At 40.5% G+C, this 20,262-nt stretch overlaps 1 protein-coding gene across 5 annotated transcripts in view; it reads right to left on the bottom strand.

Annotated features, from left to right (window-relative positions):
- TNC (tenascin C) overlaps positions 1-10,778 on the bottom strand; it is a 267,005-nt gene extending 256,227 nt beyond the window's left edge. For 2 of the 5 annotated variants that reach the window (XM_033960454.1, XM_033960453.1), the window contains exon 1: positions 10,416-10,777. The gene's annotated coding sequence lies outside the window, so the exon portion shown is untranslated. Of the gene's footprint in view, positions 1-10,415 lie in introns of all 5 variants that reach the window. The other 3 variants (XM_033960452.1, XM_033960456.1, XM_033960457.1) reach the window with 3 other exon arrangements.
- Between the last annotated feature and the right edge of the window lie 9,484 nt (positions 10,779-20,262).

Here is a 20,262-nt window from a genome sequence, read left to right as displayed (position 1 = left end):
TTCCTTCTGTCATCCCACATATGATGTCTTTCTTCAGTGATCTCTCTCTTTTGATGGTGTGACCAAAATAAGACAGACAGTCATAGCTTTATCATTTGGGTTTTGAATGAAATAGCTGGTTTGATCTCTTCTATAAATCAATTTGTTAGATCTTCTGGTGGTCCATAGCACACCTAAAATCCTTCTTCAGCACCAAAGCTCAAATAAATCAATCTTCTTTCTGTCTTGTTTCCATAGTGTCCAGCTTTCACATCCATAACTGACCACTGAGAAAATGAGTGCATGGACAAGTCTGATCTTCGTTTGCAGTGTTACCTCCTTGCCATTGAATCCTTTGTCAAGAGCCTTCATCTACTGGGATTTTTTAACCTTATGTTTTCTTCAGTGACTCCTGGCCAGCCAAATAGCAGATAGCTGGCTATCCATCTATATTAAGTGGGAAATAGTCAGCTGTCTCCAGCTGAATATCCAGTTCGACAGATAGCCCAGTATAGGTACACTGTTATAGACGTATCTCATACGAGGATCATTAATTAATAGCACATTCTAATGCTTTGCAGCAGATAATACAGTACATGTTAATGTTGTTAGCATATGCAGTTAGTAAATAATTCTCAGTAAGGGAATATTTATAACTGTGTTTAAATCCACATAATACCAGCAAATTCACGGGTAAGTATACACTTATTTGCCAGCATTCTTTAAGAGCATGCAAAAGTCACATTCCTCCTCGTTTTATGGTTTGGCACCAATTTGGTGCCAAGTGTCTGTATAAGTTATAGAATACTAAAAAGCAAAAGTGACATAGATATAGTGAAAATCCAAAAGTATCTTCTATCAGGGCCAGCCTCTCTATTTAATGCAGTTTGCATCCATTGACTCTTTCCAGTTTTATCTTCCTCCAGACACTACAAGATGACAATTAACAGCATCATACAACACCATATTACATAGATAAGGTAGCATAAGAGCATTAAAATCACTAAACAACTAGAGATTAGAAGCAGAGAGAAAGACAACATCACAGTTGGTCCTGTGTGACAAACTAGCCTTTAAGCATAGACTGGCATGTTCTCTCAACCCTGATTTAAGATATTGTTAGCCACAAAGCTAGGGTCAGCCTCCACCAAACGGTAAAGAAAAAATGTTACATTCAGCTTCAGCCCAGCCTTGGATCCATGAGAACAGCTGACACTGGAAAATATCTTCTTCTAATAATAAACTTTTGCTCATTATGACAGGGGTTGCCATACAGCAAATTATGAAAAACTGGAAAAATTGGGATATGCTGAATTATGATTTTTGGTGGAATTCGTTATGCCAAGTTTTTAATAGCCATACAGCAGGGGCACTTTAAGAAATTTAGGGATGTATGGGAGCCATTAACAAAATAATGTACAGAATGAATATTTTTCCCCTTTGTTCATACACGTTCGGTGGGGGGGGGGATACTTTATGTTTTTTTATGCTTAAGAACAATTGTTGGGTATTAAGGGGGGAGGGTTATTTGATGTGAATTAGACTTGGATGGAATATTAAGTGATGTTAAAATGTAAAGTGATTGTATCTTATGTCGCACTTAGGAAAGTTTTAAAAATGAATAAAGAATTTAAAAAAAAAAGAAAATCCAAAAGTATAGAATACTAACACTTTTAAGTATCAGAGAGGTCAATAATTAGCGGTTATGTGAATAAGTACTAGGTGCTATTCTATAATGTAATCAGGTTTCTAAAACTTAGGTACTGGCATTAGAGAATGACACGGTGGCGGTTTACCCGCGGCCACCGCATTTTAGCCGCGGGTCACCCGCCGAAAACGGGGAAGAAAACTAGCAGTCGCTGTGGTGACGGGGACAAGGCCATTCACCGCCCGCGGGGCGGTGAATGGGTCTTGTCCCCGCAGTGAGGCATGAAGGATCGCGCGGTCCCCGCAGCTCACACCCGCCTGCCCAATCGATTCTAGTGTTTAGCCAGCTCTCTCCCTTCTCCTCACCTTAGTTTGTAGATTTTCTTTTTCGGCGACCCGCACGCTATCAGAGAGCCACGCACCCGCCGCTGCTCAGTTTCGATCTTCTGCTCTGATGCAACCGGAAACAGGAAGTTGCAGCAGAGCAGAAGATTGAACACTGAGCAGCCGCGCGTGCGCAGCTCTTTGGGAAAGCGTGCAGGTCGCCGAAAAAGAAAGCCTGCAAACTAAGGTGAGGAGAAGGGAGAGAGCTGGCTAATCACTACGATCGATTGGGCAGGCGGGTGGGGGCTGCGAGGACCGTGCGATCACCCGTGTTCCCGGCTCAAACTGTAAGGAGGGAGTGAAAGGGAAAAGGATTCTGGGCCAAGGGGATGAAAACAGAAAATGGATGCAGCGGGGACGGTGACGGGGCGGTGAATGGGATGGCAGTGGCGGTGACGGGGCGGTGAAAGGGATGGCGGTGACGGTGATGGGGCGGTGAAGGAAACGGCGGTGACGGGGCGGTGCAGAGGATGGTGGGCCGGTGACGGGGCGGTGACGGGGACAGATTTTTTCCCCGTGTCATTCTCTAACTGGCATGATACAATGCTAAGAGTGAATTTCATAACAGCAGTTGCATGCACAACCGCCCTTGTAGAATACTACCATAAGTCTGAATTTACACGCTTAACTTTAGGTGTGATCACTTGCATCATAAATGTTTGTGCTTAACTGCAGGCGGTTAGGTGCATAAACAATAGTGTTCTATAACCCGCACACATAAGTGTCTAATCCACCCATGCCCCGCCCAGATCTACACCCCTTGAAGCTGCACTTCAGATTTAACTAATGGCAGTTAAGGGGGGGGCCTAGTGGTTAGAGCTGCTGCCTCAGTACTCCAAGGTTGCAGGTTTGAGCCCTGTGCTGCTCCTTGTGACCCTGGGCAAGTCGCTTAACCCTTCATTGCCCCAGGCACCACAGTTCGATGGTGAGCCCGCCAGGACAAATAGGGAAAAATACACAGAGTTAACTGCATCGGATATTCTCTAAGTGGTATAGAAGAAATGAGAATAAATAAATAAGCTTGTAGCTGGTGCCAATTAAGATCAATATAGTCAATCATTAGCTGCTAGCTCCAATTAACAATCCTGTGTTGATTTACAAGTGCAACTGACTTTATTTTATAACGTGTGTGCACAAATTGACATGGTAGTTGGAAATTTTGATCCTGCAAGTTTGTAGAATTAATGAGTCAGCGTATAACTTCAAGGCGGTACCTGGGAGAAGTATGGTCGGGTCATGGATATTTCATCAAGCAATACACACAACCTACGGAATGCTATAAGTTGAGTGCATTGCAAGGTGCATTTAGGAGAACCAACTTACCCCAGTCATAATTATGTGCGCCTATATTTTAACACACCAACACAGCTTTGTGCTAATATTCTATTACAGCTTAGGCACATCTATGTGCCATTAGGGAATTGTCGCTAAGTGCACTCAGTTGTGGTGCCAAGTTATAGAATTGCCTAAATGGGAATGGCATGGGTGGAGGTCCAACTCTCGTATATATGCAGCTTACAGAATACTCTAATCACCGGTGTCTTTGCCACATTTGATCAATCACAGTAACACCAGGTCTGTGGATGCGTAAATATTGGTTCATAGTCAGTGGCGCGCAAGACGCCAGCGCGCTGACAATCCAGCGCTGACAATTCGGCGCAAGACAGAAGCCCGCGGGGGAAAAAGTAATTTGTAAAGAGCTCCGACAGGGGGTTTGGGGTGGCAACCCCCCCCACTTTATTGGTTAGTGTTTGCGCTGCTGTTGGAGGGGGGCTTGGGGGGTTGGAAACCTCCATTATAGAGAAAACGGAACTTTTTCTGAGTTTTTCGGGAAAAGTTCCATTTTCTCTATAATGTGGGGTGTGTCACCCCCCCTCCCCGCAATGGCAGCGCGAACACTACCCAATAAAGTGTGTGGAGGGGTGCCACCCCAAACCCCCAGTCAGAGCTCTTTAAAAATTATTTTTTCCCCCGTGCGCTTCTGTCTTGTGCTGAATTGTCGGCGCTGGATTGTCAGCGCGCTGGCGTCTGGTGTGCGATTATCCCGTCACCGTAAATATTAGGTGCACTGATGCCAGGTACACTAGCATTCTATGGTATTTATAGCATGGGAGTGCCTAAAAGGGAGGGAGTGCCTCCATGTGTTTTATGGCATTTCTAAGATCCTGTGGATACACTGTAGCCTGTGTTTTAGTTGATGGAATTTTGAGATTTAAATAATGTGGATGCGATACGAGGGGTGTGTGTGTAAGAAATAAAATTGTACAGAATTTATAAATTAAATGAAAGTGAGCTTAAATGAGAACAATTGAAATAGTATTTGTTCTGTCATTAGAAGACTAAAAGTCCATAAAGAAAAATGGCACCAACCCTTTAAAAGCAACTTTTTCCGATATTTAAACGCATTTTATGTGAAGTTTTCTGAGAGAGAAAAAAGGCAATTATTTTAGTTGTCTTTTTATTTTTTTATGAAAGCAATACATTTTTAAAATGTTGAGTTCACTTCCATAGTAAGTAATGGAGACAAATATATGCGATAGTAGTTCTAGCTAGAGAATGACATGGGAACACATTTTCCTCCGTCCCAGCGAGTTCTTTTCCTGTCCCTGCACCATTCCTGCATGCTCTGTCTTCAGCTGCACAAGCCTCAAACCCTTTAAAACCATAAGTGATCAAGGCTCGTGTGGTTAAGGCAGAGCTTAGACGAATGGGGCAGGGACAGGGATTGTGACAAAACTTGCAGGGGACAGGGACAAATTTGTCCCCATGTCATTCTCTAGTTTTGGCTCCGTTTTATGCAAGCTTGAATAAATACATATATCCAGGTTTGGTAGTAGTTGGAGGCAAATAAAAGCATGCATACTTTTGGATGAATCAGTACTTGTGGGTTATATCTGTGGACAGAGAGTCCCTGGTGGCTCTGCCATCTGCATGCTCTGAAATCTCTGTGCAACATGCTCATTTTCAACTGTTTCCTGACTATATGCTTTAACCACAATTATTTCTTTCTACTTTGCTCTCCAAAACCAATGAGATTTGAGGGTAATCGAGTCATCCGCTGCCTGTGCATTTTTGCAAGTTCAGCCATGATCCAAATTCCTCAGCAAGGACTCCAGCAGCACATTACGTTTGTGGAAGACTTCTGTAGCCCATTATCCCTTATCTCGTTATACATTTTCACTCAGAACGGTTAACTGCTGCTTCTTGCTATGAAGTAGCTATACCAGCCAATTAACCAATTAGGCATGCCACAGGGCAACTTGGCTTTTGCTGGGCAGCGGCTCATCCTTATCTAATATAACAGGTATGTGCTGGACACCGAACACGCACTACCCTTGTGGTTACAGGATTAAGAACCGGAACTCTTAAAGCCTGTTCTCAAGGGGAACATAGCGGCTGAAATGAATGAACAGAGAAGTTGAAGTATGAATAGCAGGTTGCTATGGATCATGAATCTAATTGGAGGGGGGAGGGGGAGGGGGGGTCCTCGCAGGATCTCCTAACTACAAACACATGCACAAATATACATATTCTTTTTGAGTTTGTAGTCGGCTCAGTGATTTCAAGGGTAGGTACGGGCACAGCAGGAGTACAGTGGAGGAAAGAAGAGCATAAGACACCGTCAAGGGACTTTTGGAACTAGTCTATTTAAGTATTTAAGTATTTATTTCACTGAAAAGATGATAATCTGCCCAGAATTGCTTATCTCTCCTCTGGTACATGCATGTTTGCTCTAAGAGCATCTCTGCTGCAAGACACAGAGGCACTATGTGAATTTCCATGACAAAGGATATTTGAAAACTCTCCAAATGCTCAAATCATAGACAAGTTGCTGCAGTTATAAACTTTAAAATGTTCTGTGACTTTCTCAGCTGATTCTTGCCCCAAACTTTAAACAAACATTGATGACATTTTAAATAGCACAGCGATACTACGCAAAAGTGCAACACATTCTGTTAGCCTTTTAATTTACTTACATTTCTACTCCAATGGATAAAAACACATGTATACTGCATAAAACTCTCATTATACACCTCTTAGCATGTAGGAGGTGACATTTACATGTGGATTTCACTTGTCATTGTTTAGAATACTTTGGGTTACTATATGGCTCCAGAAAAAGGAGGACGGATTTAGATATCCAGGTTTTACTTTCATTGTGGAAGTAAAACCCGGATGTCTCAATCCATCCTCCTTTTTCTGGAGCCATATGGTAGCCCTAAGAATATTAGTAGAAATACATGTATATTGCAGAATTCTGCTAAACCGCATTGGTCTAATGCGACATATAAGTATTGAAAATAAGTAAGTCTGGAAATATGTACATATCTTGCACAGCACATACTTGACAGATGGATGTACACATAGAACAAACTGGGTGGAACCTGGATAGGACACCCACTTATGCACACACCTTATAGAATGCTATTAGCTATGTGCACATATCTAGCAAGCACTTATACCAGCACTATGTCTAGTGTGTGCTCACGTCTAAGTGCATAGCGTGCATATACCTAGTCACATTACTATTTTATAAAGAAAGGAGGTGTCTATGTTCCTTTTTAGAATAGGCTTCTAACAGGTCCCTCTTTCTGGATGCCTTGCTATAGAATACCCTCCATGTGTACAAGTGCCAGATGTTTATTCTTCTGCAGGGGACTAATATCCTGCATGACATTTGCAAAAACTCTCTTTTACATCTTAAGAAGTACATTCTATAACATGGCACTTACATTTACAGTTACAATTACAATCATTTATATACCGCAAATACCTTTTCAAAGTTCCCTGCGGTTTACATATAATAAGAATGGACACAACATCCAGAATTACAAGATTTAAACTACACTAACCCCCCTCTTTAACTAAGTTGCACTATGCTTTTTAGCACGCAATAAATATTATCGCACTCTAAACATGCACTAAACGCTAATGCGTGCACGTTAGCCATTAGCGTGCGCGTTGATTTAGCGTGCACTAAACATGCGTTAAAACGCTTAGCGCACCTTTGTAAAAGAGGGCCTACAACACATAATTTCAATTTACATTATCCTTTAAAACATATTTACTAAAAAGATAGGTCTTCAAAGCTTTTCTAAAATTTTTAGAGTTGGTTAAAGAGGCAACATGACCTCATAACTTTTTCCTCTCTATATTTACACTGTGCACATGTAAATATAGAGATTACTAGGACTTAGTGGGTAAGTGCAAGCTGAGTGCTCAGCAATATATGTGCAATTTGCTTATCATGTAAATCTAAGCAGGTATGGGGGGTGTTCACAGGTGAGAAGCATGGGCAGGAAGTGAGCGGGACCACATTTATGAGGGTCAATTGAAAGGTTTCCAGCCTAATCAAGAAAACAACATTTATGGAGGGAAAATTAAATTTATTTTTCAAAATGGTCTCCTTTTAACTCAATACGTTTGCTCTAATGTTTTTCCAGACTTTTCATGCTTTCTGTAAAATATGAAATGGCTGAATGGAAAAATAGCTGTTTACAGCATCGATGACTGCAGAATCAGGTTCAGAAACAGAAAGAAGTTGCACAGGGCCAATTGCAATTCATGCAATTTCATCATCGTGATTGTTGATGTGTGAGACGATGCATTGTCCTGGTGGAAGAGAACTTTCTTCTTGGCCAAATGAGGGCATTTTGTCTTGATTTCAGTGCATTGTAATAAGCCAGCATATTATTTGCCATTAATGGTTTTCCCTTTTCCAGATAGTCAATAAAAATAATCCTGTGGAAATCCCAAAAGAAGGTTGCCTTCACCTTCCCAGCCAATGGGGTTGTTTTTGCTTTCTTGCAGAGTCAGTTCATCTCTTATAGTCCATTGTTTGGATTGTTGTTTTGTCTCTGGAGTAGTGATGAACCCAAAGTATAGTGTCTCAGGAGTATAGTGATGAACTCAAGTCTCATCCAAAGCCACAAAACACCACAGAAAGTCATTCTCGTGCTTAAAATGCTCAAAACACTTTTCTTTTTTTTTTTTGAAGTGTCCAATTAAACTCAGTTTTGGTCAACGGTTAGCAAATGTGGCACCCATCATCCACTCAACTTTCTCATGCCTAAATATTCATGTAGGATGGTGTGTACACATTCTGATGAAATGCCAGCAGCCTCTGCTATCTCATTTAAGGTCAACTGGCCAACTTCCATCACGAATGAGTGAATTTCATCAACCATTTCGTCAGTTGTTACTGTCTTTGGATATCTGAAGCATTTATCAACAATGTTTGTCTAGCCATGTTTAAACTTAGCAGGCTATACTTTCACCATTGAAAATGAAGGAGATGCAACATCAGCTTCCGGGATATTTACGACAGCAAACAAGTTTGAGTAGTTTTAAGAAAATGTTGAAGAAACACCTCTTCTGTAAGATGAAATATGGGTCTTGATCTATAGTTTTCTTGATGTGAGGCACTGGTAACCTCTTTATAATTTTAGGAGGCTTTACATTATAATTATTATGTTTTATTGATGTTCTATTTGTTGTAATGTATGTGATTCTGTTTGTGTATATACTCTATATTGTGACCCACCTTGTGAAAGGCGGGGTATACATATATAAATACAAATACCATATACTGTGTCTAACTCAGATTTAATCTAGTAGGTTTTTCAGATTTTTCAGTAGGTGACTTTCTCTTCAAATGAAGGGATTTTATCATGGTGTAATACTCAATTTTATCCATTTTTTAAAATAAAGTGGAGCAGGTGTTCACTTCAAAAGGCCGACAAGACAAAACTAGACATCAGACTGACTTGAAAACCTAGCCATAGATGTCTGTCAACACCATCTGCTGGACAGCTATATAATTGTGATGCTAATCTTGCTCTTTCTTGGTCAGGCCAGAAACTTTTCAGTTGACCCTTGTATGCATGTAACTTACAAAATACTGTTAATAAATTTTACTCTAAATTACTGCATTTCAGCGTGTCCACTTACACCTGCTATTAGGATGACATAAGTGGGCTTTGATGCTGATTTACCCTAGTATTCAATAATGGAATCTTGGTGCACAGATTCCATTATAGAATTAGCATTCAGCGCACAGAATATAGGCACCTAATTTGTGATGCCTGGTAATAGAATTGCCCCATGGGTATGCTGGGAGTTTGTCTCTCTCTCTCTCTCTCTTCTATCCTCAAAGCTGCCGGTTATACAGAGCTATCTCTTTTACCCTGAAACAGTCTCAAACAGCAAAGGGATCTGAGATAGTAAGCAACCTGCCGAAAGAATCAAATTACAGGTACTCTTTAGCAATTTTCCAGTGCAGTCATATCAAATTAATATGAGCTTTGGAAAGCATATTCAGCGGTAGCTATCACACACAAAAAAAGAAGCAGCTGATAGCTGTCAGCTCTCCTAAATAAAGGCATGCAGTGAAATTTGAGAAGAGAATAACCATTAAAACAATACAGTTAATGATCAAGAAGGCTACAGCTTCTACTCCTATGTGACAGTCAAGTTGTGGCACAGTGGAAAGGATGAAGTTACAGTTGCACAGCCCCTACTAAGTCTTCAGACCCAAAGTTCAGTACCTGATGAGGCTGCAAACTCTTTAATATTTAGGATAATCTATACACGAGTTGGTTAGCTACCAACATTGTTAAAGTCTGTTATGGAATTCAGATGCATGAAGGGAGGTAATGCAAACACAGTCCAAATACTGAACTGTTCTAGGGCACAGAGGATACCTATTACACCTCAATCCCCCGCCCCTCCCCCCAAAAACCCCAAAATAAATAATCAAAATACATAAATAACACTTAACTTATGCAAATATCATTTAAACAATATAACAATTTTAATTCTAAAATAAAATTATTCTAATTTTCCCAATAATTAGATAGTAACCCTTTTTGTCCCCTGACACACAAATTTTTGTCCCTTATTTCCCATTCTCAGATAAACACAGTAGATGTAGCAATTCCCCCCCTCCCCCCCCCAATAACTGCAGAAACGGGAGCATACAGTATTCTTTTCAAGATCAAATACTTTTGACACCTGAAAACTGACTCTTCCTTTCAAAAGCATCAAGGATTTTACAGGCAAAGTCATCCTCATCAGAATAGCCCACAAAATCTATCCAAGGCAACCCAGAACAGTGTCAGTTCAGTTCCTCGCCGACTCCCACCATATTATTGGGCTGTTGAGTTTTTCTGCAAACAAAAGAAAATGCTCTGCACACAATTTTTTTTTTTTTCAGTAGAAGGAGCTGACAGAAGTCTAAGTCATACCTGATATTGAATATTTGTTGCAGTATACAAGAACATTTAAACATGCAAACTGAATGAAACAGAGTTCCACAGAATAAAATTCTATTGCAAAGTACCTAGAAAATCCTGCCCTTTCCCCCTTTTCAAACCAATGAATGCAATAAACACATCAAATCTTACCTCACAGGTTTGATATGGATAAGATCCGATAGTGGTTAACCTCCATTGAATGAATATTTAAGGAACTAATGATCAAATGCCCTCCCACTTTGTTGCTTTTTTTTTTCCCTTTCGTCAAAACTTAGAAAACTTGGCGTGATGTGGAGCGCCGCTTGACAGTAAGGCAAACTGTGGTCAACCCAGTCAGCTTTTGCAGGCTTTATATACTGCAGCTTCTGTGCTTGAAGTGCTGATGCCTGGCTCCTTCCCCTGTAACGGAATGCCTCCAAGGCAGCCTATCCACTTTTCGTTAAAGGAACAGCCCCCTTTACTGGAGCTTCTGGTGCTTGTGAACAAGCCGCCCAGACGCAGACTCAGGCACAAAAAAGGTATTTGCATACCATGTATGGCTGTAAAGACAAAGAGAGAAAAGAAAAAGAGAAATCCCTGTTCTTCTCAAGAAAACCAAATGAGTCACAAGAAAGTGACACAGTCTGCAGAAGTGGAATTCTTCCTTGGATTTTTTTTTTAACTTTCTTGGATCTGATTACTTACCTCTCCAAACGAGAGCCAAGCTTTTGAATTTAATTAGGTGGAGCAGAAGCTTAAGGCAGAATATTCTACGGGATGTTTAAAATTCTAAGTTCTACTGTTGCTAGCCTTAAAATTAGGTAATATAGGAAGGAGTAAATTTCATGGATTTGGAATGGGAAAACTCCCTGCAGCTGCCAGTGCTGTGGGGAGTTTTCTGCACAAGATATGGGGTGGGGTGGGGTGGGGGGGAGTGAAGAATCAGGTACAGGTACTTCAAAATGAAATCCAGCCTGTCTCAGTACAACTAATTTTCTCTGTGGAAGGGGAGGATTATTTTCCCAAGAGCTATTAACAGGTTAACCCTCACAGAAGTTTCCTTTGAAAATGTGCTTGCCTGCTGGTGGGTTCTGGAGCACATTCTCATTCTAAAAATTGCTCCACTAAAGTACGTTTGTTTAAACATCACTATATAAAAATTGGTAGGTTTGTTGTGTTTGCCTTGGAGACTGTTCTCACATGCATTACCTGCAAATAATATACTATAAGTAATTAATGTGTACTATTTCATTGTTGCCAGCTGGTGAAAACTTTTCTAGCCCAACTCATGCCAAAAATAGCCCAAATTAGCACAACAGTTTTGACACTAGGGCTCCTTTTACAAAGGTGTGCTAGCGTTTTTAGCGCACGTACCGGATTAGCGCGCGTTATAGGATGCGCTACCTGAAAAACTACAACTTGCTCAAGAGCAGATGGTAGCGGCTAGCACGTGCGTATTTTAGCGCAAACTATTCTGCGCGTTAAAGCCCTAACGCACCTTTGTAAAAGGAGCCCTAAAATCCCAACATCATAAATCCCAACATCATAAATAACCTATTATTATAGTAATAATAAATCCACTTCTTTGTCAGGATGTAATCTTAGATATACCAACCTTAGAAATAATTCATTGATATAACTGCATATAATCTCTTCTTTATGTACAATGGCATAGAAGACTTTGAAGCAGTAGCTCTTTTTAAAAAAAAATTCCCCTGATGCAGCGTAATAGCGAAACAGCGCCTGTCAGGAATAACGAGATGAGGCTTTAAATTCAATTGAAAATTGCACCGGGAGAGTGTATTTAAAATTGACAACGGAGCTGTGGTGATCACTTCCTTATCAGAGGATATATTGAAGATAAGTGCGGGTTTCCTACATGTTTGCCTTAAAGTGTTTTTGAACAATTTATTTTTGAATGATTCTATCAACATAATAATACTGTTAGTAATTTCACCAAGGATGTGTTTCCTATGACAACTTAGTATTTGTCATAGTAGTTTCCTGGATTGATCCCCCAGGAAACACTGAGGTCTTTTTCTCTGTGTTAGGAACCTGTCTTAGTGAGTCTCTGATAACGCTATTTATATTTGAATATCTTTAGGTGTTTATATATAGTTCTACATTCTACATACATCATCTGTTCACCTTACATATACAATACATCTTTCTTTATATTAATTTGAGTATAAAGATAATTTCCATTCATGAAAACCTAAAAACACTGCTCTGCTGCACTCATACACCACACAAGGGCATCTATAGACTGACATATTTGGTGGCAACACGGGGACAAGTAAGGTATGATGGGGGAAAGCCAAAGTGACATTTACCACATTTTCTGTCTTCCTCCCTGTCTCCTCCGCCACTCCAGGCTTGTCCCTTCTTCCTCTCTTTAGAGATGGGTTCTCTCCTTTTTACCCATCCCTCCCTGCTTCTCAAATATGTTTGTTTCCCTCTTTTCGCTCTGTCTCCCTTTCTCTTTCTAGAGATGCTTATTTCCTTTTCATTGCCTCATTCTATGTATCAAAATGTTTCTCTCCCTCATTCATCTCTCCCTAGATATGCCTTTATCCTCTTTCACTCCTTCTTAGAATTGTTTCATTTCTCTTTATCACCCCCTGATTCTTTCTGAGAAATGCTGTCTATTATTTCACCCCTTCCTCTCTCTTGCTCTCTGTCTCTCTCAAGATGCTTCTCTAAATACTGTAAAGAGGAATAATTTAATTTATTTTATTTTCTAAGCAAGTAAATGTACACAATGAATGGTTTCATGAAGGTTTGAGTTATTTATTTGTATATTAGCTGGGTGGGAGGGGAAATTTCTTTGTTGCAGTAATATTTGAAAGGTTGCTGTGCTTATACAATGTACATATATGTAATTCATGTATGGTGCATTTGTAGTTTGAAAATCAATAAGGAATTTTTTTTAAAAGATGCTTCTCTCCCCCTTTTTCACTCTGCTCTCCTTCCCTTTCTCTTGGCTCTTTCTTTCCTTTTTATGCTCCCTCCTTCTTCCCTGCAACCTCCCACTAGGAATTCCTCTACTTCTTACCTTCTCCTTCCTTCCTACTACCACCACACATATACACAAGGCACCTACCTCAATTCTTGTTCTAATCCTCCCACTGAAAATGCTTTCCTTTCTCTTCTAACCTGCTTTCTCTCTCTCTCTCTCTCTGCATTCCTCCATTGGAAGTTCCTTCTTTCCTTCTTCCCTCCAGAGATGCTTCCCTTTCCTTCTTGCCCATTCCCTCCCTGCATGCTTCCATCTCACTAGAGACTCTTTTCTCTACTTTCACTCCCTCTTTCTTTCTCCCCTGCCCTCTTTGCCTCTCAAAAATTTTCTACTGATCTGACATCTGATCCACCTCTTCAGTATATCTTACAGCTTCCTCTCATTGGCAGCAGAAAAAGCATTAATAAGATGTCATCTCCTTCTTCCAATGAGAATGCTGTCTTGCTAAAAGCTTAAAGATTTTGCAGCTTATATCACAAGTGGTTTTGTCATTGCAGGATAATGATGTTTTATTAATTCTTCTCCTGCTACTGATGAGAGTTGGGGGAGATGTACTGAGCTGCACCTTCAGAAGGAGTGCGACAATAACAGGGCAAAGAGCCACTGGAATAGGTCAGGGTTTTAATTATTCCAGCTTGATGGATGGCTGAAACTGTGGTGTGCAAAGCTGTGGCAATACATTTTGGGGAGTGGCACTTACCACACCAAAATGACACTCATGATACTACATGCCTCCATTCCACTCTACTGCACTGAAACACCATGACCCCCATACACCTGCCACTCTACTATGCTCATATACCACATCCCCCCCCACACACACACACATACACACACAGATACCTGCCACTCTACTGATCTTATAGACAAGCTGAAGATAATATCTTAAATTGACAATGACCATAAGAACATAATAATTGCCGCTGTCGGGTCAGACCAGTAGTCCATTGTGCCCATCAGTCCGCTCTCCCGGTGGCCCTTGGTCAAAGACCAGCACCCTAACTGAGACTAGCCCTACCTGCATACATTCTGATTCAGCAGGAACTTGTCTAACTTTGTCTTGAATCCCTGGAGGGTGTTTTCCCTTGTGAAAGACTCCGGAAGAGTGTTCCAGTTTTCTACCACTCTCTGAGTGAAGAAGAACTTCCTTACATTCGTACGGAATCTATCCCCTTTCAATTTTAGAGAGTGCCCTCTCGTTCTCCCTACCTTGGAGAGGGTGAACAACCTGTCCTTATCTACTAAGTCTATTCCCTTCAGTACCTTAAATGTTTCAATCATGTCCCCTCTCAACCTCCTCTGTTCGAGGGAGAAAAGGCCCAGTTTCTCTAATCTTTCACTGTACGACAACTCCTCCAGCCCCTTAACCATCTTAGTCGCTCTTCTCTGGACCCTTTTGAGTAGTACCGTGTCCTTCTTTATGTACGGTGAACAATGCTGGACGCAGTACTCCAGGTGAGGGCGCACCATGGCCCGGTACAGCGGCATGATAACCTTCTCCAATCTGTTCGTGATCCCCTTCTTTATCATTTCTAGCATTCCGTTTGCCCTTTTGGCCACACATTGCATGGACAGCTTCATCGACTTGTTGATCAGAACTCCCGTCTCGTTCCTGTGAGGTCTTTCCAAGTACCGCCCCGGACATCCTATATTCGTGCATGAGATTTTTGTTACCTATATGCATCACTTTATACTTATCCACGTTGAACCTCATCTGCCATGTTGATGCCCATTGCTCGAGCCTGATTATGTCACGTTGCAGATCTTTGCAATCTCCCTGTGTCTTTACTACTCTGAATAGCTTCATATCATCCGCAAATTTAATCACCTCACTCATCGTACCAATGTCTAGATCATTTATAAAGATGTTGAAGAGCACGGGTCCAAGCACCGAGCCCTGCAGCACCCCACTGGTGATGCTCTTCCAGTCTGAGTATTGTCCATTTACCCCCACTCTCTGTTTCCTATGATCCAGCCAGTTTTTAATCCATGTGAGTATTTCACCCTCGATTCCATGGCTCGCAATTTTCCGAAGTAGTCGTTCATGCGGCAGCTGATGATTTACTGGATAAATTTATATAAGATATTTAACTTGGAAAAATGATATATAGGTCCATGTGTACAAAACTTCCAAGAATATTTTATGAAAGGTTTGCTAAACATGCAGCTTTTTAAATGAAATATGTGCAAAGGGCCATTTTCGATGATGCTTAATTCTGAGTTTAGATGTTTTGTGGAACATACTCGAAAATCCAGTACCAAACATGCCCATTTTCAAAACTGCAAAACATCTATCTTGTTGTTTTTGATGTTTTTTTTTAATGGATATGTTTATGCTTTGTGCATCTATCTTTTTGAACAAAAACAAAATCAACACTTCCAAATGAAAAGTGCACAGAACAAGACTTTGGGATGTAGGAGGGTCCAGCATTCTTGGTAGACTGGCCACACAGGCATCCAGCAGAGCAGTGTGGCACCCTGGAGAAACTTCAGTGAACCTCACATAAAAAGTCTCAAATATAGATCTCACCATAGCCCTTTATATTGTATGGTGAGCCATTCATTACTCACTGTACCCAACTGTATACCATACCACACCAACAGCCCTTATGCCTGCAGCTGACATCTATATATGGGTACAGTGGGATTAGGATGGGGTTCAGAAGGATCACATATTCTACTGTAAGTACAGTGGTTAGAAGAATTATGGGTCTGAGTCCCCATCTCTATGGTTCACTACAGCACCCACCAAGCTGCCCCAGGAACCTGCTTTCTGCTCTTCTAGGACTGGCCATAAAATCTGAAGCTGTCATATGGGCAGGCACATACCATTTCATTCACATCTTTGGGAGGGGGGGGGTAGGAGGGGTCAGTGACTACTGGGGGAGTGTGTGTGTGTGGGGGGGGGGGGGCATGCTTCCATCCCTCCAGTGTTGGTCAATTTGGGCACCTTTTTGACACTTTTTCTTTGTTAAAACAGGTCTAGCCCCAGGTTTCCAAACTGTATTCTGGATGTATTCTAAACTGATTAAGGCAGAAAAGGGTCCATGTCAGAAAACCCCCTAGCATGTACAAAATGCATCAATCAGACTTCTAAAAAAAACCTCCGTGTCTGTGACCCTGTCTCCCAGGCTCTATCTTCAGTTCACTGGCTCCTTGTAGCCAAACGTGTCTTCAAAGGCCTGATGCATGACATGGCGCAAGGCTGCATGATGACCAAACAGGTCAAACAGGTCCCTCTGCTCCCAGGATAAAATGCACCACAAAATGCCCCCTGGTCATGCCCATCACCCCCAAACCACCAAAAGATGACCCTACTCCCACTTTATACCGAGCCACTGGAATCAACTGTCATCGCAGATCAGATCTTTTGAAGGACTCCTGGAACTTTAGAAAAGCAATAAAAACACACCTCTTCACCTAACTTCCCTGCCTAGAATTGATAGATTACAAAGAAATGTATATTGGTAGTAGATCCTCAGCATGTGTCGCATTAGGATAAAATGTGCATTGAATAATTTTGCACTGTAACCATAGCATACCTAATCTGTAAACTCAATATTATATATATTGGTATTAGATCCCTAGTATGTGTGGAGTTAGGATAAAAACTTGTATTGGAAAACTTGCATTGTAACTATGGCAAATTTTAACCTATTAACTGTATATTATGTATGTTGAACTTGTAACCCGTACTGAGCTCTTTGGGGAGAGCGGGATAGAAAATGAAATAAATAAATAAATAGTCCCGCCCACACTATACCGCTAACATGCTCCCTTGAGATAAAAGATGCTGGCTTCTGAGTGCGGGAACAAGGGAAAGGAGGGGATAAGCTGAAAATGGAAACAAACAGTGACACAGAGAAGAGGAAAGCAGGAACTATAAGGGCAGGAATACAGAGGGAAAATACTGAAAGGGGGTAGATAAGAACACAGAGGTAGCAAGGCTGAAATGAGGGATAGATGGGTTTACAGAGGGGGCAAAGCTGAAAAGGGTTAGATAGTCACACAGAGGGAGATAATACTGATGTGGAAGGTTGATGGGGTACAGATGGAGGCAATGCTGATAAAGGGGAGAGGTAATAGGGATGGAGAGAAGGAGCAATGCTAAAAGGGAGTAGTGCTGCAAAAAGTGAGGTGAAATAGAGACACAGAGAAGCAATATTGAGAAAAGGGGGTGAGAGGACATTGAGAGGGCAGATGGTGAACATGGGGGGAGGATAAGGACAGGGACACAATGAAGATTCTGGTAAAGAGGTGATATAGGTGCCCAGAAGGGTAATGCTGGATAAAAGGTAGAAAGGTGACACAGAAAGGAAATGCTGGATAAAGGAGAGGAGAGAGAGGGGGGGGGGGGGAGGCTCAGGCTGGATGAAATGGGGGTGGGGGTAGACAGTAGACACTGGATGGAAGAGAGAGAAAGAAGGCTGGGCCATATGGAAGGGGTATAGAAAGAGGACATATGTTTTGTCTGAATTCAAGAGGGTCTGGGATAGGCACGTGGGATCTCTCAGAGAGAGAAAGAGTAAATGGTTACTGTGGATGGGCAGGCTAGATGGGCCATTTGGCCTTTATCTGCTGTCATGTTTCTATGTTTCTATGAAAGAAGAGAATGAAGAGATGAGGAAAGCAGAAACTCGGAGACAGGCAAGGTAGATAAAATATATATATTTTTTTTTTGCTTTAGGCTAAAGTAGTATTATATCTGTGTTAATAAACATTTATAAATTGAAAATGGAAAAAAAAAGGTAATCTCTTTTTATTAGACTAATTTTAATACATTTTTGACTATCTTCCAGAGACCAAAACCCCCTTCCTCAGGTCAAGACAGGATATTGTAACAGCAGTATACAGTACTGACCTGAGAAAGGAAATTTTGGCATCTGAAAGCTAATAGAAAAATGGATTAGTCTAATAAAATTGTATCTTATTTCCAAGTTTGTTTTATTTCTGTGTTGTGATTGGCATTTGTCAGTCTTTTAAAATTTACATCTGTTGTATTTATATTGTGCACAGTACTAGGGGATATGCATCACTGTCATTGTATGCAGTCTGGCTTCATGGGGTACAGTTTCATTATTGTCTACATATTCTATTTTTAACTTGTGGTTACCTATTTTATACTAGGTGAGAGTGTATCTGTGTTCTGTGTGCATGCGAAAAAAGACATGCTTTTCTGATGGCATTGACTGTGCAGGATCTATCTGTTCCAATCTGACTTTAGTTTTGTAATGAGTGTATTGATGTTCTAGTGCTCACTGCAGTGTTTAAGATGCTGCCTTTTCCTAGGTACACCCTTGTTGTGTGACTCATGGATTATTACTAAAAAAAAATTTTTTCATACAGGGGAGGATGTTAAAAAAGTTTCAAGTTTATTCATGGCTTGATATACCGACCATCACATGTATCTGGGTGGTTTACAATATGAAACATTAGAAAGGTCTAATAAAATTTTTGGTTTTGGTGAGATGAAATAAAAAGAGGGTAAACCTAAAACTATAACAAATTAAGACTGATTAGAAACGAGAGGTTTTAGGGGATAGGGAAGTTTTAATTACAATGATAAATAAAAATAAAAGGAAGGGTAGAGGGATGGGGAGTAACGAGAGGGAGACGGGGATGTCGCTTCTTAAAAGCTTTTTTTTTGTTCACTTATTGGTAGGCATCTTTAAAAAGGAATGTTTTGAGATTTGTTTTAAATTTATTTAGGGAATTTTCGTTGCGAAGATAAAATAGCATTGCATTCCAGAGCGAGGGTGCAACTACTGAGAAAATGGAATTTCTAGTCTAGTATAGGACCTTGATTGAAGGCACTGTCAATAGATTTTGATTCGTAAATCTAAGGACCCTAGGAGGGGTATGTGGAGTGAGATACTTATCTAGAAAGATCTACCCTGGATGTCAAATATGCTAGGTATGCCACTGCTGGGCTTGATAGAACTTTACTCTGTTTTGGTTGGCAATTATAGTTACAGTTACTTTATTTGATATACTACAATTATTAACATAAAAGTTAAATCAAAGCGGTTTACAATAATAAAAACAGGGGGTGACAATTCAAAAATCTATGCACAGACAAGGCAAAACTACAAAACAAACTGACAATAATTGGAAAGCGGGAAAAGGAAAGATTTAAAAAATGTTAAGGGTTAAAAAAAAAAGGGAATGAAAACAACAAAAGGTAAGGGGAAACCAAGATAAAAAGAAAATTAAAAAGGGTATATATTGAACACTATTTTAAAATAATATGCCTCAAGTTGTGACTTGAAGTTTTTAAGTGATTTTTCAGCCCTTAAATCTAATGGAAGAGAATTCTACAAAATAGGGGCCATTACTGAAAATCTTGAATCCCTATTAACATCCAGAAACATCTGCCTAAAAGAAGGAACAGTCAGTAAGGGCTCCTTTTACAAAGCCATGCTAGGGCCTTAACATGCAGAATAGCGCACGCTAACATGCCACACACGCTAGCTGCTACCACCTCCTTTTGAGCAGGCGGTAAATTTCCAGCTAGCGTGCGCTAATCCGATGCGTGCATTAAAACCGCTAGTACGGCTTTGTAAAAGGAGCCCTAAGTTTTGATGGGAAGAGCAAAGATTCTTTTGGGGTAGATAAGGAACCAAATGACTAGCCAAAACAGAAGGAAGACCTGAAGACTGAATCTGAGAAGAAAGAGCATTGAACTTAAAATGATTGGACGTATATATTCAGACTTTAATAAAGGGGTAATATGATTATATTTGGACTGACGGTAAAGCAAGCAAAGTGCATTATTTTGCACACGCTGAAGACGGCGAAGTTGATATTGAAGACGACTAATTAAAAGACAGTTACAATAATCTAGTTTAGAATTAAAAAAAAAAAAAGAATGCAAAGTGATTTAAGATTTAGAAATGATTGGATAGAACGAAGCTGATGAAGTTTTAAAAATGAAGAGGAGATAAGTTCTAGAAATATGAGAGTGAAATGAAAGAGTTGTCACCAAGAATTTTGATTGAT

The sequence above is a fragment of the Geotrypetes seraphini genome, chromosome 10 (assembly GCF_902459505.1).
Source record: "Geotrypetes seraphini chromosome 10, aGeoSer1.1, whole genome shotgun sequence".
NCBI classification, from domain to species: Eukaryota; Metazoa; Chordata; class Amphibia; order Gymnophiona; family Dermophiidae; genus Geotrypetes; species Geotrypetes seraphini.
The sequence above is the reverse complement of the archived record's forward strand: the minus strand, read 5'-3'. Positions and strand labels throughout refer to the sequence as shown.